Source organism: Schistocerca nitens, chromosome 12 (genome assembly GCF_023898315.1).
Source record: "Schistocerca nitens isolate TAMUIC-IGC-003100 chromosome 12, iqSchNite1.1, whole genome shotgun sequence".
NCBI classification, from domain to species: domain Eukaryota; kingdom Metazoa; phylum Arthropoda; class Insecta; order Orthoptera; family Acrididae; genus Schistocerca; species Schistocerca nitens.
Window position 1 is genome coordinate 38633341 of NC_064625.1, and position 23197 is coordinate 38656537.

The window sequence follows — 23197 nt, forward strand, 5'->3', positions numbered from 1 at the left end:
AATAGAAGGGGGGGGGGGGGGGTTCCTGTGGGGTCCGAATCACAAAATAACCCTGGGTTCAGCGTGGAGCGGCGGTGGGGTAGCCTGTTGTGGGGTTGTGGACCGCCGAGGGCTACGGCGGGGACCACGCCTCTGCGTCGTTTCTAGGTCCCCAGTTCCATAGATGCAGACATACCTTTACAAGTTTTAATACGTATTTTATACTACGCTCATTAACAAACTAAGTTTTCTGAGTACTACATTGTGCATGTTCTTCCCTTAACAAAATAACAGCTTATCAGCCTAAAAATTTATTGTCATTCGTGTACCGCATCGGGCGCTGCAGAAGTCGGCAAAGCTGCCTTCCTATTACGTGGACTGAAAACTTCCTGCGGATGGTGGTAAACATTCCCTAGTCCGTCAGCGCTCACAGGCCGGAGTTGACGCACAGGATCACCGGCCATTGTAAACACGCCGCGTACACGAAGCGTCACGACCATCAGCTACAGAGCAGGAAACAGCCGGGGTCCTCGGTGGTCTAGTGGTAAGGGGTCTGGAACGTTCCAGCGCCTCGGCTGGGGCTATTCGCCCCAGCCGGGCCGGGGTTCAATCCCCGGCCGGCGCTGGAATTTTCAGACTTCCGAACACTAGCCTCCACCTCTGCCCTGGCATGTGGCGCATGCCGGGAACCCCCGTGGGGTCCGTGCTTCGGATCCCACGTGGAGTCCACTCACAAACTACAAACCACACCCGATTTTGCTGTAATCAGTCGTGTAACTTTTTTTTTTTTTTTTTGTCCACAAGGCTTACCCATCCTCGTTTGACTCCGCCTGTTGTATTTTAGTTAATTTATGTCTTTTACATAGTCTTGTATTAGGCCATTTTTTCAAGTATCCTCTTCACAATTTTATGCAAAAACAAAAAGATCATCTGTACATTGTTTCACTACAGGCTAACAGCAGTGACTGGAAAGACTATAGACTGCATTATATGCAAAAATTTCATGTAGTCAAACCTCGTTTTTTTTTTCTGAATATTACTGCTATTATTTTGTAGAGTAACAAAATATCACACACACACACACACACACACACACACACACACACACACACACACACACACACACACACACACACACACACACACACACACACACACAGAGAGAGAGAGAGAGAGAGAGAGAGAGTTGGCTGCCATCTTTTTTCCGCTTTTATAAGACTGTATCTCGCAACAAACGGAGACAATCCCGTGCCGTACATCTCAATGTTATCTTGTTAACTCACACCGTGCCAGGACCCATGAGTAGCGGTCAGCTGAATTCAGATTTAATGATCCTCATTGTAGATTGTTGGCACTGTTACTTGCGGAGTACCAAATACTAAACACTTGCTGCATTAAAAAAATATTCAACAAGTCTGTCAGTATAAAATTACTGCATACTAGGCAGTTTCTGCTCTGTTTGGTGACTGCTCTTAATTTTAACTAATTTTAACTAATTTTAACAAAATACTGAATATCTTTCTTTTCCTAAAATACTGTTAACAGGATACTTGAAAACCGCCTAAGAAAATAAATTATGTGACAGTGATATGTTAACTAAAATACAACAGTTGAAGACGGCATGAAATCAGATAAGCAGGGAGAAGTGTTATGGAGAGAAAAAGAGCTTTAGAGGTATTTCCATCAGATCTGAAAAATTTCCAAAGTAATCTTTGGGTATGTCCAATAGCTATGGAGAACGTTGAAAACAATTTAGGCTACGTCAATTACTAATATACAATAGTGTAATTAAGGAAAAATATCTACTTTTAGAACGCTAAAAGTTGCAACTAATTTGATACTCTGGCAAAATAGCCAGCCCATAGCTGTGTAAGCGAAACAAAAAGAATGCTGTCATTTGTTGCTGTAGTCTTGTTGGAACAGCGCAGAATATCTTACTGAGCCAAATAAACGACGCTGAAGTCCTTATGATTATTACGGCCTTTCGATTATTTGTTTGTCTGTAGAAATGCGCCTGTCAATACAGAATTATTAAGTCTGGCCACAGGGTTCTGCTGCTATTGCTGTTGCTCTTACTAACAAGTTTACTGGCCCAAGTCTATTTCAATTGCGTAAAAGCGTCGATAAAATTATTTTATCAATTAGGATATTGCGAGAAATGACTATATTAATTTCGTATTCCCTCTAACTGTAAATCCACGATGTTAGAGTTCACATTTAAACGCTGCCAGAACAGAATGATTTCGTCAAAGTGTGAAATAATTGCATATTGTACAAAAAAAGTACGGTAACTGCAGAACACAGCACTAATGATTCAGCCTGTTTAGTAATACTGGTATAAGGGACAAAATAACAACAATTACAAATTTATGTTGTTCAATTGTCGCAACCGCGATGCATTTAATCTCTTGGCTGACAGGTGTCTCTGCTAGCGCAGACCAGAGGCCACTCGCCCGTCTGTAGTACACGGCTTCGCTGCCAGAGGTCGCTAGCTGTTCTAGTGAATTCTATGACACTTTCGAATCGGACTGTTGGATTTTCCTGCATCGCTCCTAGAGACTTAATCCAATAGTCTCGAACAGAAGACTAAAGGGGCTTATGATTAGCCAACAGACGCATCTTCTTGTACGGAAACTAATATTTTCCTACTCTTTACGAAATGCCTGATTTCTCAATTTTATTTTGTTTTAAATTTTGGCTCAACCAAACAGTGTAAAAGAACTAATTTAACACATCTCAAAATTACATGCATTCACAGATAGAATTTTAAGCACACAAGGAATTTTCATTGCGTTGAAAAACGCTTATAAAAATGCGTTCATGCAAAGTCGTTACTAGTTACCTTCGATGCATAGATGAACGTTTACAAATGCTTTCCACGCAATGAAGACTTCTGAGTGTATATATTTTTGATGGAATTTTTTCGTAAACGAGTATGGGAAACTTAGGTGTATCAGCAAGAAAAAGTTAGACAATTTTATTTATTCGAGGCGATAATATAACCTTTATCACTACCTAGTGTATAACCACCTGTTTTATCAAACTGTCGATTCTTCTACTTAGTGTTTTTCGTACATGCCTTTCCTTCTTGGTTCTGCGAAGAATCTTCTCATTGTTATTTCACAAGTCCAGTTTTATTTATGTTTACACCTAGGTCCCTTCCAGTAAGTCTTTTATGTATGAATCCACGGCTGGTGCAAATGTCTTAGGAAAAAGTTACTTACTTATTTAATTTTGAAATAGACAGTTTATTCTTAAGAATTAGCTAACTTCTACTCCTTCAATAATATCAAGCCACGCCACGATAGAGAAGCTGCTAAATTCGTCGACATGTGTCGTATTTGATTTTAAGATGTTGATCACGCTGTGTGTTCCCACTTTAGCAGTTACGTTAATGTACACTGACGGAAAAAAAATCGAAATACCGAGGAAGAGTTGTGTGACATAAACGAAAAATGATGTCTCTTCAAATTTCGCGCCAGTCACCCAGGAGTGACGCTCGTATCGCCACTGTAAGGATGCAAATCAGGCTTTCTTCAAGTACACGCTGTACCGGTCGTAAGCCATACTTACTTTCGATATTGGAAGTGATGAGTTTATGTCAGGGAAAAATGCCTTTAAGACGTCAAAGACACCTTTACCAACACCTCACTGAGTTTGAATATGTCCGCTCGAAGGGCCCGGGTTCGATTCCCGGCTGGGTCGAAGATTTTCTCCTCTCAGGGACTGGGTATTGTGTTGTCCTAATCATCATCATTTCACCCCCACCGACACGCAAGTCGCTGAAGTGGCGTCAGATCGAAAGACTTGCTCCCGGCGAACTGTCTACCCAACGGGAGGCCCTAGTCACAGGACATTTACATTTTTACTGAGTTTGAATAGGTTCGAGTAATAGGGCTATGAAAGCTGGATGTTCCTTATGCAATACTGCAGAAAGACTTGGCATAAACGTAGCCGCTGTACATAACTGCTGGCAGCAATGGTCACGGGAATGTATGGCAAGAAGACCAGGCTTCGGTCGGCCACGTGGCTCTACCGAGAGGAAAGACCGCCGCCTTAGCCTTACGACTCTGGCGCATCGTGCTGCCTGTGCAGCAGCAATGTGAGGCCTTGTACTGTGCGTTCCGAAACATCCGCCATTTGCGACTTCTGTGGCGTCAAGCGAGAACTCATTGGAGGGCATGGTGTAGATTTGTTGTGTTTCAGCATCTTCTCGTAAGCTGAGTTGAGAATTATGGTGTAAGGAAGCAAAAAAATGCGCTTCGATAACAAAACCAGTTCTGCCTCTGTGCCAGATAGCTGTGTGTTGGTTAGAGGGAAGCCAGTTGAACGCCTCCAACCAACTTGTCTGCGTGATAGACGCACTAGACCTGTACCTGAAGTTCGGCCGTGTCCTACGTGAGCCACAGAAGCGAGCGACTTCTGGATACGTCACACTCCAGCGACAAGCAGCAAGATCAGGCGAAAAGCTTGGGTGTCCTGCGTGCGAGAGGCCATGTCGCGCTATAAGATGGCTGCTTAGAGCCAACCAACTGTTTCTACAAAATGGCGTTCCTAACCTGTAGAATAATGTAGCTGGAAAGTAAGGTTACAGAATTAGGTTCACTCAAGAAAATAAAGCGAAAAGGAATGCTGTGCATGAAATTTGCAAAAGGAGGAATCTCTACGGAGAATTTCATAAATATCATTACCTATGAAGATCACCAGACAAATTTTTCGAATACACGTGAATGAGCAGAGGAGCATTCGGCTATCTCATCAATAAATTAAATACGAATGACTTAACATGATCAAGAACTTTTTTTAACAGCCAATAAATGCGGAGGAATGACTACTACATGACTAACTACGCTAACTACAAAGTACACATATTGATAGCTGTGTACAAAAGCTAGCTGTGGTGTATGGGTAGCGTATTCAGTTCTCATATTTTTACTGACTCAGTTACAATTCTGTACACTTTTACTGACTCAGTTACAATTCTGTATACTAAGTTTTGTGTATACTGTTTGCACTGCATCGTTAAGTATGTTTTTAAGGTCTTGCCAAAGAACTTTGTCTTCACACCTATCGCAGTATATCACACACATTTAATTCCCAATAAATTACAATGAATCATGAAATTTTACTGATATTTGATGTTGCGAACGTAATTCATCAGCAGTCAATGTTAAGGCCAAGTGTTTCAATTACTGTAAATAATCTGCAAAAGTAAGGCTTACAAAATTTTTAAAAAGAAATTCAAACGTTTTGTGTAATGATTTGTGTAAAAGTATGAAACAAAAAATATTAGGGAAACGTTTGGTGCACCTCATTTTCTGTTCACGATTTCGAGCATCATTCAAAGGCACACGGAACGTTTCACTGATCTACTTATTTCTTTTACACAAATCATTTCATAAAATATTTGACTGATTTTTTTCCTTTTTTAATTTCAACTTTATTCAGTTTTTACCTTCCTAACGTACTTGATTCGAAGGTAGCCTTTTTGACATTTAAATACCACACCAATGTATCTTTTTATGTGCAAAATAGTTAGGTCTTGAACAGAAGAAATTTTTGACACTTCATTTACAGCAGCTTTTCGTGAAATATTTCAATTTCTCCTCATCTTATTAATTAAGTTTTCGTTAATTACCCTGATTACTTTCAAGCAGTTAACTATTTTCATGCCAAACTAGACCTCATGCTGGTCACTTTGATACCCCGTTTACCTGTTTCTCTCCCTTTGTTTGGCTATGACAGTTTGCACAAAACCTCACGGTGCAAGTTATAGAGAGTCTTGTTTTCACTCTGCTTACACTTTTACAAAAATGTATCGAGTGTTAATCATACAATGAAATGGTCCTTTCTGCGCGCTGTCATTTCCAACATTCGTCATTTCTCGTTTCGGTATCTTGAATCTTTTATGAGATACGGCGATTTTTTCTACCACTTGATTCCCGAAGCGCAGGAAAGGTTCGGGCGCGCCGTGAGCGACCCGTCCGCGGATATAACAACCAATATCTCAAGAACGGAAACAGATATAATTCCGGTTTAAACTTTAAATACAATTTAGATATACTGGTTACATTTCATACGCAATAATGTATGACCTTAAATGAACTATACGGGAAGTCTACACAATGTGATTTTGCCTCTGCAAATTCTTAAAAACTTCGTGCAGCCATGTACTCAATTTCGTGCAGCACAGTAACTATTACGAATAACGAAAATAAATTCAAACCTTTATCGTTTATAGATATCAAGATGTAGGTTGCGGAAGAATCAAATCTTTTCACCGAACAGTTTTCTTAAAATCAGATGTTAAGTAATTCATGGCTGCCATCGCGTCCGCTCCACTGCTTTGCTGAGAAGACACGTGGCTGTCGCGCATGCTGCAGCGACAAGATTCAAACACGTTTGAATTCAAACGTCGCCAGTTGCAGCAGGAGACCTGCAGCGACACAAATGTCGCTCACCTAGGACTCTTCCGTTAACTATACCTGCGGTTGTGTTTCGTCGCCTGAAGCTGTCGCTCGCTTCTGTCGCTCACGTAGGACACGGCCATATCGTCTGGGGTGCGATTTCGTACAGCAGCAAGAGCACTTTCGTGGTTATCCCACGCACCCTGACTGTAAATCTCTACGCCAGTTTGGCGATCCGACCTGCGTTGCTCCCATTATGAGCAGCATTCCAGGTTTTTTTTCCCAATAGGATAACGCCCGCCCACATACCGCTGTTGTAACCCAACATGCTCTGCGTAGTTTCTACATGTTGCCTTGGCCTGTTGAACCATCACATACATCTCCAATCGAGCACATATGGGACATCATCGAAAATTCTAGTGTCACCCACAAACAGATTTGACTGTCCCTGTACTGACCGACAAAGTGAAACAGGTAGGTATGGAGCACCATTCCACAAACCGACACCCGGCGCCTGTACAACACAATGAATGCACGTATGCATGCTTTCATTCAACATTCTGGCGGTTACAGCGGTTATTACTGTGCTAGCATTCCACATTTGCAATGGTTTATCTCGAGCTTACATTACTCTGTGATCTTGTAATATTAATCACTTAAGGACGTTACCTAGACAAATTTATTCCGGAAATTTCGTTACTCTACATTAATTATTTGCTTGCTGTTGCGATTTTTTCCGTCAGTGTATTTTAATGTGTTACATGTGCCTGTACGGGGACAAGATGGTTCAAATGGCTCAAGCACTATGGAACTTAACATCTGAGGTCATCAGTACCCTAGACTTAGAACTACTTAAACCTAACCAACCTAAGGGCATCACACAGATCCATGCCCGAGGTACGATTCGAACCTGCGACCGAAGCGGTCGCGCGGTTCCAGACTGAAGCGCCTAGAACCCCTCGGCCACAACGGCCGGCTGCACGGGAACAAATCGCGCGTAAGGATTCAGTGCTTTTCCTTTTAGGCCTACACATAGACTTCACTTGTGTGTTAATTGTGCCCGTTATCAATGCTACTGCATGAAGCCAAAACATGATCTACCTTTCTCACCAAAAAAAATCTCGAAAAATTCTTGGCCGATTTGCTTCAATTATTTACGAAATGCTCTAAACAACATTCGGACTGCCATAGGCTATATACAGGGTGTTGCAGAAGTGATGGTCAGTAATTCACACATGGAAAGTACAGGCCAAAAATAGCTAAAAAGCTCCAATATCAAGCTCCACAAATCAACCGTTGCCAATATACGAGTACAACACATTTTCTGTTGTGGTTCATCACTGTCTAGGAACACTTGGCATCTCAAAACGTTTACGTGGGTGTTCAAAATGTTGTTCATGCGTCTGAATCCAACACTGAATTCGTGTCTGAAATGAGCTGCGAATCCTCTCAAACAGTCCTGGGAAATTTTGTAAATGCAGGACGGCTGCTTCAATTATTACGCTTGTGCGTAATACCTTAAGAGAGTTGACCTCGGTAGCGGAGAGCCAAGATTTTGACATGACCCCACACACACAGAGAAATGCATGGGATTTAAATCCGGTGACTGAGGCCACGGTATAGGCTCTCCTGTATCTATCCGGTGTTGACCAAGCGTCCGAGGTAGAATCCGGCGCATTCGTAAATGAAAATATGCTGGAGCACCGTCTTGGATGAACCTCATGTTCAGACGTTGGTTCAGTGGGGCACCATGTAAATCCGGAAGTACAGCCAGCAGAAATCGCATGTACTGCTGTCGATTAGTCTCTGTGGTAGGAACCATGGTCCAGTTATGCGGTCTCGTAGCAGTCCCCCCCAGACGTTCGACTAATAACGCTGCCCATGTCGTGATACGTGTGTTGCATTAGGATTGTCATCGGCCCGTATGTGACAGTTATGGTAGTTAAAAATACCGTCACGGATAAATCGAGCCTCATCCGTAAACAGAATACTGCATACAATCAGATGGTCGACGGCAAACCGTTGTTGTACCCATTGGAGCGGAGAAGTGGAGTAGTGCGCACGCTAAACAAACAGACGATCCCAAACCTTGAGATACCAACGTAAACACCACGGTATCCAGGGGTGTTTGCAGTTGAATTAATGCGATAGTTCGGCAACTGCTGATTTGCGGATCCATACTTATTGGAGCTTATTAGCGACTTTTGGCATGTACTTTCCATGCGTGAATTATTATATACCCATAGTTATACATATAGAAGGCAAACATTGTTAGCACAAATATCGAAAAGTTGTTAACTGGTTCAGACTTGTTTTTTTTTTTAAAGAATGTGCGTGTTTCGTATTAAAATCGAACGCCTGAAAGAAAATGCTGTGTTGTGATTTAAGAATGTGAGGCTGAGTTTTCTTTCTCGCAGTCAGCTTTAACGATAATACAAGGGCTGTTAAGCGATTAAACGAATTCTAACTCTCATATACATTCTCCATCCGTGTACGTAGTATAAAATAAATATTGTACATAAAACAATATGCTGTTTTGTTTTCGTTCCTCAGTCAGTTTTAACAGAAAACAGCAGAGTTGTATTTGCGGCTTGTCGGCTAATGATTAGAATACTAATACGCAACCTGAACTGTCGGAAGCTATGTAATGCTGCGCGATCGCATAATGAAACTATGAAATACAGCCACTGAAGCTACTATTGTCGCTGTTCCAGTAGCTGGACACGTCTTACACCCCGTATACCAGTGATCCTAGGTTCGCCGATTACATTAGAATTCTGTCAGACAGCAAAGGACTTGGGAGAGCAGTTGATGGACAGTGTCTTGAAAGAAGGGTAGAAGCTGAACATCAACAAAAGCAAAACGAGGATAATGGAATGTAGTCGGATTAAGTTGGGTGATGCTGAGGGAATTAGATTAGGAAATGAGACACTTGAAGTAGTAAAGGAGTTTTGCTATTTGGGGAGCAAAATAACTGATGATGCTCGAAGTAGAGAGGATATAAAATGTGGACTGGCAAGGAAAGCGTTTCTGAAGAAGAGAAATTTGTTAACATCGAGTATAGATTTACATGTCAGGAAGTCGTTTCTGAAAGTATTTGTATGGAGTGTAGCCATGTGTGGAAGTGAAACATAGAGATAAATAGTTTGGACAAGAAGAGAATAGAAGCTTTCGAAATGTGGTGCTACAGAAGGAAGCTGAAGATTAGCTGGGTAGATCACATAACTAATGAGCAGGTATTGAACAGAATTGGGGAGAAGAGGAGTTTGTGGCACAACTTGGGGAGGAGTTTGTGGCACAACTTGACTAGAAGAAGGGATCGGTAAGGCATATTCCGAGGCATAAAGGGATCACAAATTTAGAATGGAGGGCAGCGTGGAGGGTAAAAATCGTAGAGGGAGACCAAGAGATGAATACACCAAGCAGATTCAGAAGGATGTAGGTTGCAGTAGGTACTGGGAGATGAAGAAGCTTGCACAGGACAGAGTAGCATGGCGAGCTGCATCAAACCAGTCTCAGGACTGAAGACCATCACAACAACAACAACCAGTGATCCTACCCCATTTACCCTTTCATTTGAAGCGATTCCAATTCTCAATCTAGGTTTTGTTTGCAGTAACAATAAAGAAGGTTCGGTATCAGAGATGACGGCGAAGAGGAAATTGGCGTTGGGGGAAGGGCGGGGGGTAGGGGGGGGGGGCGGCAAGCGGAGGTATGAGATGAAAGTGCTTATCGGAGATGATGGAGTAACCAACCGTTCCACACTGAGGTGCCGAAAATCATGGGATACGTCTTAATATCGTGTCGCGCCTCCTTTCGCCCGGCGTATTTCAGCAACTCGACGTGGCGGGAACTCTGCAAGTCCATGGAAGTCCCATGCAGAAACCGTCCGCGAAAGTGTTGCCCGTGCAGGGTGTTGTGTACGAACTTACCTCTCGATTATCTCCAAATAAACGTTCAATGGGTTTCACGTCGGGCGCCCGAATTGTCCAGAATGTTCTTCGAATCAGTCGCGAACAAATGTGGACCAGTGACGGGGCTCATAGTCATCCATGAAAATTCCATCCCCCTTTGGGAACGTGAAGTGGGCGAGAGGACAAAGGAAAAAGAGCCCACAGCACTACGGAGCCACCTCCAGCTTGCAAAGTGCTTTGTTGACAACTTGCGTCCATGGCCTCATGGGGTCTGAGCCACACTCTAACCGTACCATCCCAGCTGCAGTCGGTACTCAAGTGACCACGCCACTGCTTTCCGTGCGTCTGCGGTTCGACCGATGTGGTCACGAGCCCAGGATAGGAGCTGGAGGCGGTGTGCTGTTAGTAAAGGCACTCGCGTCCGTCGTCTGCTGTCATACCTTATGGACGACGAATTTCGCTGCACTGTCCTAAAGTATATGTTCCTCGTACGTCCCACATTGATTTCTGCGGTTACTTCACGCTGTGTTGCTTGGCTGCTAACACTGACAACTCTACACAGACGCCGCTCCTCTCGGTCGTTAAGTGAATGCCGTCGACCTTTGCGTTGCCCGTGATAAGACGTGTATATTTCTATTGTCAAACCACAATTTTTGAGAGATGTTTATATTTTATTAATAGGATTAAGTAGGAATAATTAATATTTGTCATGTTGGAAATAATTGTGGTAGCAGGGAATGTCTGCACCAAAGTATTGTTGGCAGGAGAGACCGCTCATTGATATAATTTTAAAAAGGGATGGAGAGACCGCGTATGGATACATTTCAAGAAAAGAGCGGGAAAGACCGCGCACTGATACATTTTGTAGTGGTAGCAAGGATTTTCTGCAGCAGAAAGCATTGTCGGCGGGAGAGACCGCACTTTAGCGTTCGTAGGAAGTCAGTAGTAAGCGAGATGTGAAGCGAGTCGGTAGCAGGTCTGAAGCGAGAGGCTGAGAGGAGCGGCGTGCCTGCCAGCCAGCAGCTATGATTTACAAGAGATTATTAACGGATGTACAGAGACATCAGCTAACTATTATCATAAGAAGAACTAATATTATTGAATTATTTTCTTTTCGAAATTCGAGACTACTGAAGGTATGCTTGCGCAAGGCTAGTTGTAAGATTATTGTAAAAAGTAATTCCCATTTGAACGTTTGTAAGATCATTTCATTACCAGCAGTAAATATTTGAAGAAACGTTTTCAAAATATAATTAATTTTTGCGAGCAATGTTGCATTACTGATTATAATCCATCCCAAAAACCATCAATGTGAAAGTTTGCAAAATTTTATTGTTGTCAAGAAAAAGTTTAACTATGAATTACGTAACTTCAGTCAAATTAATTAAAGAATAACGCCAGCTTTGCTATTAAAGAATAACGTCAGCTTTGGTAATAAATACAGCCAGTTATTATGACAGCCCACCAGCAGCTAATAGAGTATAGTAAAACATAGTAAGTATATTCATGTCGCAGTTCGATGTAGCAGTCAGATGGCGATCCAGTAACAGTAAAAAAGGTAAGGAACAGTTTTACGTTATTGCAGGTGACGACTGAGGGCCACGACGACAACACATTCTATGTTTCGTCGAAATAATCAGAAAATGACTTTTAATAAGCAGCATTTAAATTTGTATGCGAAGATTGAGAAAGAGAATTAATTTCAAAGGGAATATTTCATTCGTTATCAAGCAGGAGGTAGAAATCCTAAGGGAAAGTTTTATAGATTATTGTAAAAGGGAAGGTTGCGTAACAAAAGAAATGCCTGCTACCGACTCGCTTCACATCTCGCTTACTACTGACTTCCTACGAACGCTAAAGTGCTGTCTCTGCTGCCAGCAATGCTTTCTGGTACAGACAATCCCTGCTACCATTACAAAATGTATCAATGCGCGGTCCTTCCCGCTCTTTTCTTTAAATGTATCCATACGCTGTCTCTCGCGCCCTTTTTTAAAGTTATATCACTGTGCGGTCTTTCACTTGGTACGGAATACAAGGGGGGCGTGAAGAGCAAAGGATTTCGAGGATCACTGTTAAGGACACGGAGGTGCCGTAAACTCGAGACAGCGCTTTCGGCAGCTCACAGAGTTCGAAAAGAATCCGGACGGCCAAATCGTACAATATATCCAAATACACTGAAGCCCCAAAGAAACTGGTACAGGCATGCGTATTCAAATTCAGAGATACTGTATGTAAACAGGCAGAATATGGCACTCCGGTCGGCAACGCCTATATAGAATAAGAAGTATCTGGCGCACTTGGTAGATTGGAGGCGAATGCTACAATGACAGGTTATCAAGATTTATGGAGTCTGAATGTGGTGTTACAGTCCGCGCACGAGTGATGGGACACAGCATCTCCGAGGTAGCGACGAAGTGGGAATTTTCCCGTATGATCATTTCACGAGCGTACTGTGAATAACAGGAATCCGGTAAAATATCAAATGTCCGACGTCGTTGCCGTCGGAAAAAAATCCTGCAAGAACGGGACCGACGACGACTGAAGAGAATCGTTCAACGTAGCAGAAGTGCAACCCTTCCGCAAATTGCTGCAGATTTCAATACTGGGCCGTCAACAAGTGTCAGCGTGCGAACCATTCAACGAAACATCGTCGATATGGCTTATCGGAGCCGAAGACCCACTCATGTATCCTTGATGCCTGCACGACACAAAGCTTTACGCCTCGCCTGGGCCCGTCAACACCGACATTGGTCTGTTGATGACTGGAAACATGTTGGCTGGTCCGCTGAGTCTCATTTCAAATTGTATCAGCAAATTTACGTGTACGGGTTTGGAGACAACCTCATGAATCCATCGACCCATGTTAGCAGAGGCCTATTCAAGCTCCTGGGGGCTCTGTAATGGTGTGGGGCGTGTGCAGTTGGAGTGATATGGGACCCCTGATACGTTTAGATACGACTCTGACAGGTGACACGTAAGTAAGCATCCTCTCTGACCACCTGCATTCATTCATGTCCATTGTGCATTCCGACGGACTTGGGCAATTCCAGCAACAAATGCGACACCGCACACGTCCAGTATTCCTACAGAGTGGCTCCAGGAACACACTTCTGAATTTAAACAATTCTGCTGGCCACCAAATTCCCCATACATGAACATTATTCAGGATATCTGAGACGCCTTGCAACGTGCTCTTCAGAAGACATCTCCACCCCGTCTTACTTTTTCGAATTCATGTACAGCCCTGCAGGATTCATGGTGTCAGTTCCCTCCAGCACTACTTCAGGCATTAGTCGACTCCATGCCACGTCGTGTTGCGGCACTTCTGCGTGCTCGAGGGGCCCTACACGGTATTAGGCAGGTGTACCAGTTTTTTTGGCTTTTCAGTGTATGTGGACCGCACTAATATGTGGTGTTACTCCAGGTCAACGTGTATGTTTTGTGAACTTTCTATAAAAATGTTGTCTGCATGACAGAAAACGGAATACACTGATTTCAAAAACATTCTCGTCATGTAACGTGTACTTTGCGTGTGGTATCCAACTGCTGAGAATAACTTTATGAAATGCAGAAGTTCAAATAAAGAAAACGAATCTAATTAAATGTCAAAACAAGCTACTCGCGTGTTCAGTGGAAACTTTATATTTAAAACTCTTTCCCGAAGTGTATTATCAACGTAGAGTAAGATGAAGTGCTGTGTTTGGCATGGTACTAAGTAACTGAAATTACCGATACCGTTCACTGAAAATTAATCTGCTTGCTAGCACGACACCTGACAATCCTGACTACACACTATTTGCTCAACAATGCAGGATGAGACTGCCCTGAAATGAAAGTGATTTATCTGATACTCTACATGATATTTCTGTGATGGCGCAGTGACATTCCCGAAAGCAAATACAAATCAGCAAACGCAGTAGTTAAACATAAATAATCTACTCTAAATTTTGTTGCTTGTCGGAAAAAATCTGTGGTGCCTGATGCGTAAGGTGCAATGCTTACATGACAAAATAGTTCAAATGGCTCTAAGCACTATGGGACTTAACATCTGAGGTCATCAGTCCCCTAGAACTTAGAACTATTTAAACCTAACTAACCTAAGGACATCACACACATCCATGCCTGAGGCAGGATTCGAACCTGCCACCGTAGCGGTCGCGCGGTTCCAGACTGAAACGCCTAGACCCGCTTGGCCACAACGGCCGGTGCTTACATGACACAGTACTTTACTATGGATCATGGAGGAGGGGGAGGAGGAGGAATTAGTGTTTAACGTCCAACTAATAAGAGATCACTGGAGACGCAGCAAAAGGTCGGAATAGGGAGAGCTGCAGAAGGAAAGCCGCCGTGCCCTTTCAAAGGAACCATCCCGGCATTTGCCTTAAGGGATTTAGTAAAATTACGTCAGGATGGGCGGACGCGGGTTTGAACCGTCGACCTCCCGAATGCGCGTCCAGTGTAGTAACCACAGCCCTACCCTGACCGGTATGAATCACGGAGATGAGTGTTATTTTAAAGAAAATCGTTGACAAAAGGAATGCACAGCGTGAGAAGACTCCAACAGTTACAAATTGCTCTCATAACATCGAAAAAGTACAAAGAAGGGCAGCTCGTTTTGTATTATCGCGAAATAGGCGCGATAGTGTCACAGACATGATACGTGAATTGGAGTGACAATCATTAAAACAAAGGCGTTTTTCGTTGCGACGGGATCTTCTCATGAAATTTCAATCACCAGTTTTCTCCTCCGATTGCGAAAACGTTCTGTTGGCACCCACCTACATAGGGCGAAATGATCATCACGATAAAATAAGAGATATCAGGGCTCGCACGGAAAAATTTAAGTGGTCGTTTTTCCAGCGTGCCGTTGGTGAGTGGAACAGTAGAGAGACAGCATGAAGGTGGTTCGTTGAATCCTCTGCCAGGCACTTTATTGTGAATAGCAGAGTAATCACGTAGATGTAGATTTGAAACTACAAGCAGGATAACCAACTGAGTTACTTGCGGCATAATGAAAAACAAAGGTCAAATTTACAGCAATCGTGAAAATTATTAGCTATCGGAGGGCACAGATTTCTTTCCATCAACAGTTTGGACACAAAACCTTTTTGTTCTTGCGAATGCGTTCGTTACCTTAAAATTTCTTCCATAATCGTCTCCATCAATATAAACAACGAAAAAGTGTTATAAATGAGTTTTCATCTCCATAATAATGTACAGGGTGTTTCAAAAATGAATTTACAACTTCGAAAATCCGTATAAATTTATTGAAAGAAAATACATCGGTTTTTTTTACCTTAAACTAAAGACGTTAGGCCGCTGGCTATCCCGCACTCAACCCATCGGGAGTCAATTTCTTTCCAAACTCGCTGTAGCATTGCAGAGGTAACTTGTTCAGTGGGGGAGTAAATTCTTGCTCTAAGTTCAGTCGGAGAAGCCGGCACAGGAGGTACAAACATGATGTCCTTGATGAATTCCCATAACAAAATATCGAGTGGTGTCAGGTTTGAGGAACGTGGGGGCCATGCAATTGGCACATCACGGCCAATCCATTGACCTAGAAAGAGGTCACTGAGAAAATCCCAGACGTCAGCCACGTAGTGGGGTGGTGCACCATCTTGCATCAAGTAAACATTTCGTTCTGAGTCATCCTCGTCGATCTGTGGCATCAAACGTTGTTGTAACATATCCAGGTACACTAACCCGTTGTGCTTGGAAGACATGATGATTTCCCATGTCTTACTGAGCACCCTGTTTCTACAAAACATTTATGCCACTCATAAATTGTAGGCTTACTAGAAGGATCTTTAGGGTACTTACTACGGGAATTGCGCTGAACTGTTGGCGCCGACTTCAATTCTTCAAACCAAAACACACATCTAACACGCCAGGCTCCAGTGAATGCAGCCATTTTTAACGCAACTGCCGCTAGCGCTCCTTACAGTGCAATTCGGCACTAGCGAACTACGCAAGACAGATGGTTCAAATGGCTCTGAGCACTATGGGACTTCTGAGGTCATCAGTCCCCCTAGAACTTAGAACTACCTAAACCTAACTAACCTAAGGACATCACACACATCCATGCCCGAGGCAGGATTCAAACCTGCGACCGTAGCGGTCGCGGGGTTCCAGACTGTAGCGCCTAGAACCGCTCGGCCACCCCGGCCGGCACTACGCAAGACAGAACTTGATGTATTTACCTATAATTGACACTACAATCCCCCCTGTAGGTACTATGAATTAATTTATATTAATTTTCAAAGTTGGAAAGTCCTTTCTGAAACACCCTGTATTCCAGGTAGTTTCTCCCAGATTCGCAAATATCTCATTAGCAAGTCAGCCATAGATAAAAATAAACACAGCGTCAAGGATCGTATTCGCTACTCATGCAATGCGCTCATTCATCTTCGTCCCAGAACAATGAAGGTGGGTTATTTACAATAGCAGAAAACAAATGACAACCTTAGAGTGTTCACACGTCAGCCACTGAGATGCGAATAAGAGCACAAATTGGTTGGTCGGAAAAACAGGCTGTCACACGTTTTACTCCGCAGTTTCGGCCCCATTCTGTTTCCGAATATATGTATATATATAATTACCAACCGTTCGACATTTTGTGAAGAATATTTTAACGTGTACTACACGTGCATGGAAGGTACACTGAATGCATCATCTTCGACAGGCAATTAACTGTGGAAGCCTTTTGATCAAAGTCACACAATTCTATGTTTCTAAGTGGGAAGCGGAGCCTATCCCGTGGTATTTCAGGGCTGGGGCGCCATAATGGAGAATGTCACAGAGCCACAGGTGGGCTTAAAGGAACTCTTCCAGCTATCGCCAGATGGCAGGCGTACACGTTTACGCTCTGTGGACTGTTGGATGCCTGTTTCCAGTGGTTCGCCTCCCTGGTGACAGCGGAACAGGTAGCAAATGAGTGTCTCTTTCCTGGTCGAGGTACTTAATACGGTTAAAAACACTTCTTATTTCCAGCGGTAAATCTTGCACATTAATATGAAACTTCCTGGCAGATTAAAACTGTGTGCCCGACCGAGACTCGAACTCGGGACCTTTCACATTAATAACAGGATTACTTCCACAATATAATATTTGCCAATGCAATATTGAACATTTACATTAACAGTGAAGTACTGCTTTTTGTCCATTTACACATCTTTCAATTTGAAAGACTATGGTAAACATACCGACCGAAACGATGCAAAAACCGGCTGCTACGGTCGCAGGTTCGAATCCTGCCTCGGGCGTGGATGTGTGTGATGTCCTTAGGTTAGGTTTAAGTAGTTCTAAGTTCTAGGGGACTGATGACCATAGATGTTAAGTCCCATAGTGCTCAGAGCCATTTGAACCATTTTTTTGATGGAAAAACATTTCATTTTTTACCACTAACAATTCATTCCATTCTACCTTCTGCACTATCACATATCGCAGTTACACTACTGGCCATTAAAATTGCTACACCACGAAGATGACGTGCTACAGACGCGAAATTTAACCGACAGGAAGACGATGCTGTGATATGCAAATGATTAGCTTTTCAGGTTGGTGCTGGTGGCGACACCTACAACGTGCTGACATGAGGAAAGTTTCCAACCGATTTCTCACACACAAACAGCAGTTGACCAGCGTTGCCTGGTGAAACGTTGTTGTGATGTCTCGTGTAAGGAGAAGAAATGCGTACCATCACGTTTCCAACTTTGATAAAGATCGGATTGTAGCCTATCGCGACATTGCTGCTCGCGTTGGTCGAGATCCAATGACTGTTAGCAGAATATGGAATCGGTGGGTTCAGGAGGGTAATACGGAACGCCGTGCTGGATCCTAACGGCCTCGTATGACTAGCAGTCGAGATGACAGGCATCTTATCTGCATGGCTGTAACGGATCGTGCAGCCACGCCTCGATCCCAGAGTCGATGGGGACGTTTGCAAGTCAACAACCATCTGCGCGAAAAGAAGTCGACGACGTTTGCAGCAGCACGGGCTACTTAAACGTAACTAACCTAAGGACACCACGCACATCCATGCCCGAGGCAGGATTCGAACCTGCGACCGTAACGGTCTCGCGGTTCCAGACTGCAGCGCCTAGAACCGCACGGCCACTTCGGCCGGCATAACGGTGTTGTCTGTGTGTATATGGAACAGACTAAGTCCTCTGATCAAACTGAACCGATGATTGACTGGAATTAGCTATGTTGTGCTATTTGCAGCCATTCATGGACTTCATTTCTGTGGATGATAATGCGTCGTGTCGCCGAGCTACAATTGTTCGCGATTGGTTTCAAGAAAATTCTCGACAACTTGAACGAATGATGTCGCTACTACCCTCATCGCCGGACATAAATCGCATCGAACATTTATGGGACGTAGATCCTTCGCCGGTGACACTTTCGCGAGTATGGGTGTCCATGGCACGCCGAGCTGGTGCACTGCGCCGAGGCAAAAGGAGATGCGTCACGATATTACGCGGTATTCCAAGACTTTTGCCACCTCAGTGTAAATTCCGTAGGATAATTTTCTACGGTGATACTTCCAGCGGAGTCGACAAATGTTTCTAAGGACCTGACTCCGGCTTTTTACATCCCAAAGAATAATGGCCAAAATTTAGACACAGGGAGGTAGCAACAATGGATAGCTTTAAGTCATGGCGGATATGCAGGGTGTCCTATTTATCTTGACCACCCTAAATAACTGTTTGTCCAGATGCAAATTACAAAATGTTTCAAGCAAATGTTCTTTAGCCGTCAGTGGGACATAAATCAGTATGATTGCTTTCGTTGTAGCTTTGTTTTTTTACAAAGATATGAACAGCGGTATGACTTTCTTAAATGGCACCCTATATTTTATATTCAAAAATGGTTCAAATGGCTCTGACCACTATGGGACTTAACATCTGAGGTCATCAGGCCCCTAGAACTTAGAACTAATTCAACCTAACTAACCTAAGGACATCACACACATCCATGCCCGAGGAAGGATTCGAACCTGCGACTGTAGCAGTCGCGCGGTTCCGGAGTGAAGCGCCTAGAACCGCGCGTCCACCGCGGCCGGCTTGTATTTTATATTCGGTAATTCATTTCCTCTCATAAAGACCTATTCAAAAATGTATTACAGTGTACCATTCACTGAAACACAACGTTGTTAATTACATAACACAACACTGACGTTGACGCTCCCAGCCGTTAATGCAGGTACTCGGGTTAACGGAACACATCCACGAGCTGACGTTGACAGACGACAAAGGTAAACAAGTAGAATGCACACCCGTCATTCCGTCAACCATCGTCAGTTGAAGATTTGTGTGAGTAGAATGTACACCAACGAAGAGAAGGTAGAAATGCTACTCATCTATGGGGAATGTAAATTAGCAAAATAGTAATTGCAATACTGTTTTTGTGGTGTCACCGCCAGACACCACACTTGCTAGGTGGTAGCCTCTAAATTGGCCGCGGTCCGTTACTATACGTCGGACCCGCGTGTCGCCACTATCAGTGATTGCAGACCGAGCGCCGCCACACGGCAGGTCTAGAGAGACTTCCTAGCACTCGCCCCAGTTGTACAACCGACTTTGCTAGCGATGGTTCACTTACAAATTACGCTCACATTTGCCGAGACGATAGTTAGCATAGCCTTCAGGTACGTCATTTGCTACGACCTAGCAAGGCGCCATTATCAGTTGCTATTGATCTTGTTAATCAAGTACCGTCAGACCGACGTTCACCATTTATGGATTAAAGTTAAGTATTCCACCAGCTACGTCCGTTTTTCTAAAGTCTAATTTCCCTGTCCTGTTCCAGACCTCACGTCAGCCTGCGTGTGCTAAAACGCGTGCCTTTCGGCTTCCTCTAGTATTCCTGGGTTGGCTCTCCTGCCAATCCACAACAGTTTTCTTATGTACGGGTACATTGAGTACAGTAGTTTAGTTCTTTTAATTATTGTTGTGTAGAGTAGGCATACAGTTGAGGCTGTCCTTCCTACAAACTGAATCGACATAACGTTCCATTTATTGTTGTTGTTGTTGTTGTTGAAGGTAGGCGAAATGCTACGCAGGCAGCGGAACTGTACAGAGCGCGATATCCTGACAAGAAACCACCTTCCCGACGGTTGGTTTCTTGTCTTGTTGCGACGCTTCAGGAAACGGGAAGTTTCAACCCACGACAACGCTATCGTCGTAGCACTCGCACAGACGAAGCTGCCGAAGTTACTGTTCTCGCTTCCGTTGCTATGAATCCACACGTGAGCACACTACACATGGAACACGAGATTGGCGTTCCTAAAACCAGTGTACATCGTATTCTTATACGTCACCGGTTCCATCCTTACCATGTACACCTACATCAAGGATTGCACGGGAATGATTTCCAGAAACGTCTACAAATCTGTCAGTAGGCACAGCAGCAAATCCACGCCAACTCTAACTACTTCTCTAATGTTGTATTTAGCGGTGAATGGTCCTTCTCAAAGGACGGGTAAATACAAGTAACATGCATTATTGATCCAGCGATAACCCACGATGGCGCAGACAGGTGGAACATCAGCGTCAATGGAGAGTTAACGTCGTGTGTGGGATGCTTGGTACCACAATTATTGACCCTTATTTCATGAATTTATTTATTTTTATTTATTGTTCCGTGGGACCACATTTAGGAGAAGTCTCCATGGTCATGGAACGAGTCAATACATGAAATTATAACACGATTGTAGAAACAGAATGAAATGAAATATAAGAAACATATTCAGGCGACAAGTCGTTAGTTTAAATAAAGAAATCAAGAATGTAACACTGGAATTTGTTTAATTTTTTAGCTCTTCCAGGAGCTCCTCGACAGAATAGAAGGAGTGAGCCATGAGGAAACTCTTCAGTTTAGACTTAAAAGTGTTTGGGCTACTGCTAAGGTTTTTGAGTTTTTGTGGTAGCTTATTGAAAATGGATGCAGCAGAATACTGCACTCCTTTCTGCACAAGAGTCAAGGAAGTGCAGTCCACATGCAGATTTGATTTCTGCCTAGTATTAACTGAGTGAAAGCTGCTAACTCTTGGGAATAAGCTAATATTGCTAACAACAAACGACATTAAAGAAAATACATACTGTGAGGGCAATGTCAAAATTCCCAGACTATTGAATAGGGGTCGACAAGAGGTTTTCGAACTTACACCATACATAGCTCGAACAGCCCGTTTTTGAGCCAAAAATACCCTTTTTGAATCAGAAGAATTACCCCAAAAAATAATACCATATGACATAAGCGTATGAAAATATGCGAAGTATACTACTTTTCGTGTTGAAATGTCACTTATTTCAGATACTGTTCTAATGGTAAATAAAGCGGCATTTAGTTTCTGAACTAGATCCTGAACATGGGCTTTCCACAACAACTTACTATCTATCCATACGCCTAGGAACTTGAACTGTTCCGTCTCGCTTATAACATGCCCATTCTGTCAATGGTAGTCCAAACGGAACAGCGTATGCCAACTTCCACAGACGAATTCTTCCTCCTCTTCTGGAGGAAACGCCACTAAGAACGAGAATGCTCATGTGGTATCATCACGATGGATGTGCAGCACATAATGCCTTGTGCGCACGTCATGCTCTGAATCGAAAGTATCCTGCCAGATGGATTGGTCGAGGAGGAACAGTTACTTGGCCTGCTAGGTCTCCTGATTTAAATCCTCTGGCCTTTTTTCTTTGGGGATGCATTAAAGACGTTGACTGTCACGATATTCCAACAACTCCAGAGGCCATGCAGGAACGTATTGTGCTTGCTTGTAATTCTGTTCAGCAGGCGACACTGGAAGCAGTGTATCGGAGTCCAGGGTCACCGCTCTGAGCATCTTTGAATGTTCTACTTCTAGGCAATGGTACAGGAGAGTCAAAGTCAATTCTCTGTTATGTTTTTACTTGGTTTTGATTTGTTTTCTGACAACTCCAGCAAGTGGACGAGTTTGTGATTCCGAGCTCAAAGTCAACGTTGTGTTATGTAATTAATAACGTTGTGTTTCAGTGAATGGTGCACTGTGATGCATTTTTGAATAGGTCTTTAGGAGAGGAAATGAATTACCGAATAAAAAAATACAGCGTGCCATTTAAAAGAGTCATGCCGCAGTTCATGTCTTTGTAAAAAACAAAGCTACAACAAAGGCAAACATGCTGATTTATGTCCCCCTGGCGGCTACAGAACATTTGCTTGAAACATTCTGTAATTTGCATCTGGTCAAACAGTTATTTAGAGTGGTCAAGATTAATGGGACACCCAATATAGTATTACTTATGATGATTGTAACGCTAAATACGAGGGGTATTCAGAACGCAAGTTCCGGTCGGTCGGTAAATGGAAACCACAGTGAAAATCCAATGGCACTTTGCTTGTGTGTGTACGACAGTGCCTCTAGTATGGCCATCGATCGCGTCACGTCGGTCTTTTCAGTTCTGAGCGCACCGTGAGCACGCAAAGATACCTAGACAATAGCGTCTCCTGCTAAATATGAGGGCCTGGTGAGAGATTCCGCCTGATGGCATGCAGCCCACGTAAGTCTCACACGGTTCCTTCTTACTGAAAATTCTCGGCTGCACTCTGCAAGGGCAATGAAGATGCTTCTCCAGCATTTTCGATGGGAAGTGTTTTATCATCCACAATGCAGTCCGTAATTGGCTCCCGCTTTCATCTCTTCTCACGTAAACTACTGGCTACGAAGACAAGGTTTTGGCACAGACAAGGGGCTATAAATCAGCGTAGAGGATTGGCGGAAAGCAAAGGAGGCTGCCTTGTATGACGAAGGTACTGGAAAGTTAGTACAACGCTACGACGAATGTAAGTCGGATCGGTGACTATGTAGAGAAGTGGGTGGAAGGGGTAGCTAATTATTGAAAATAAAACATTTTT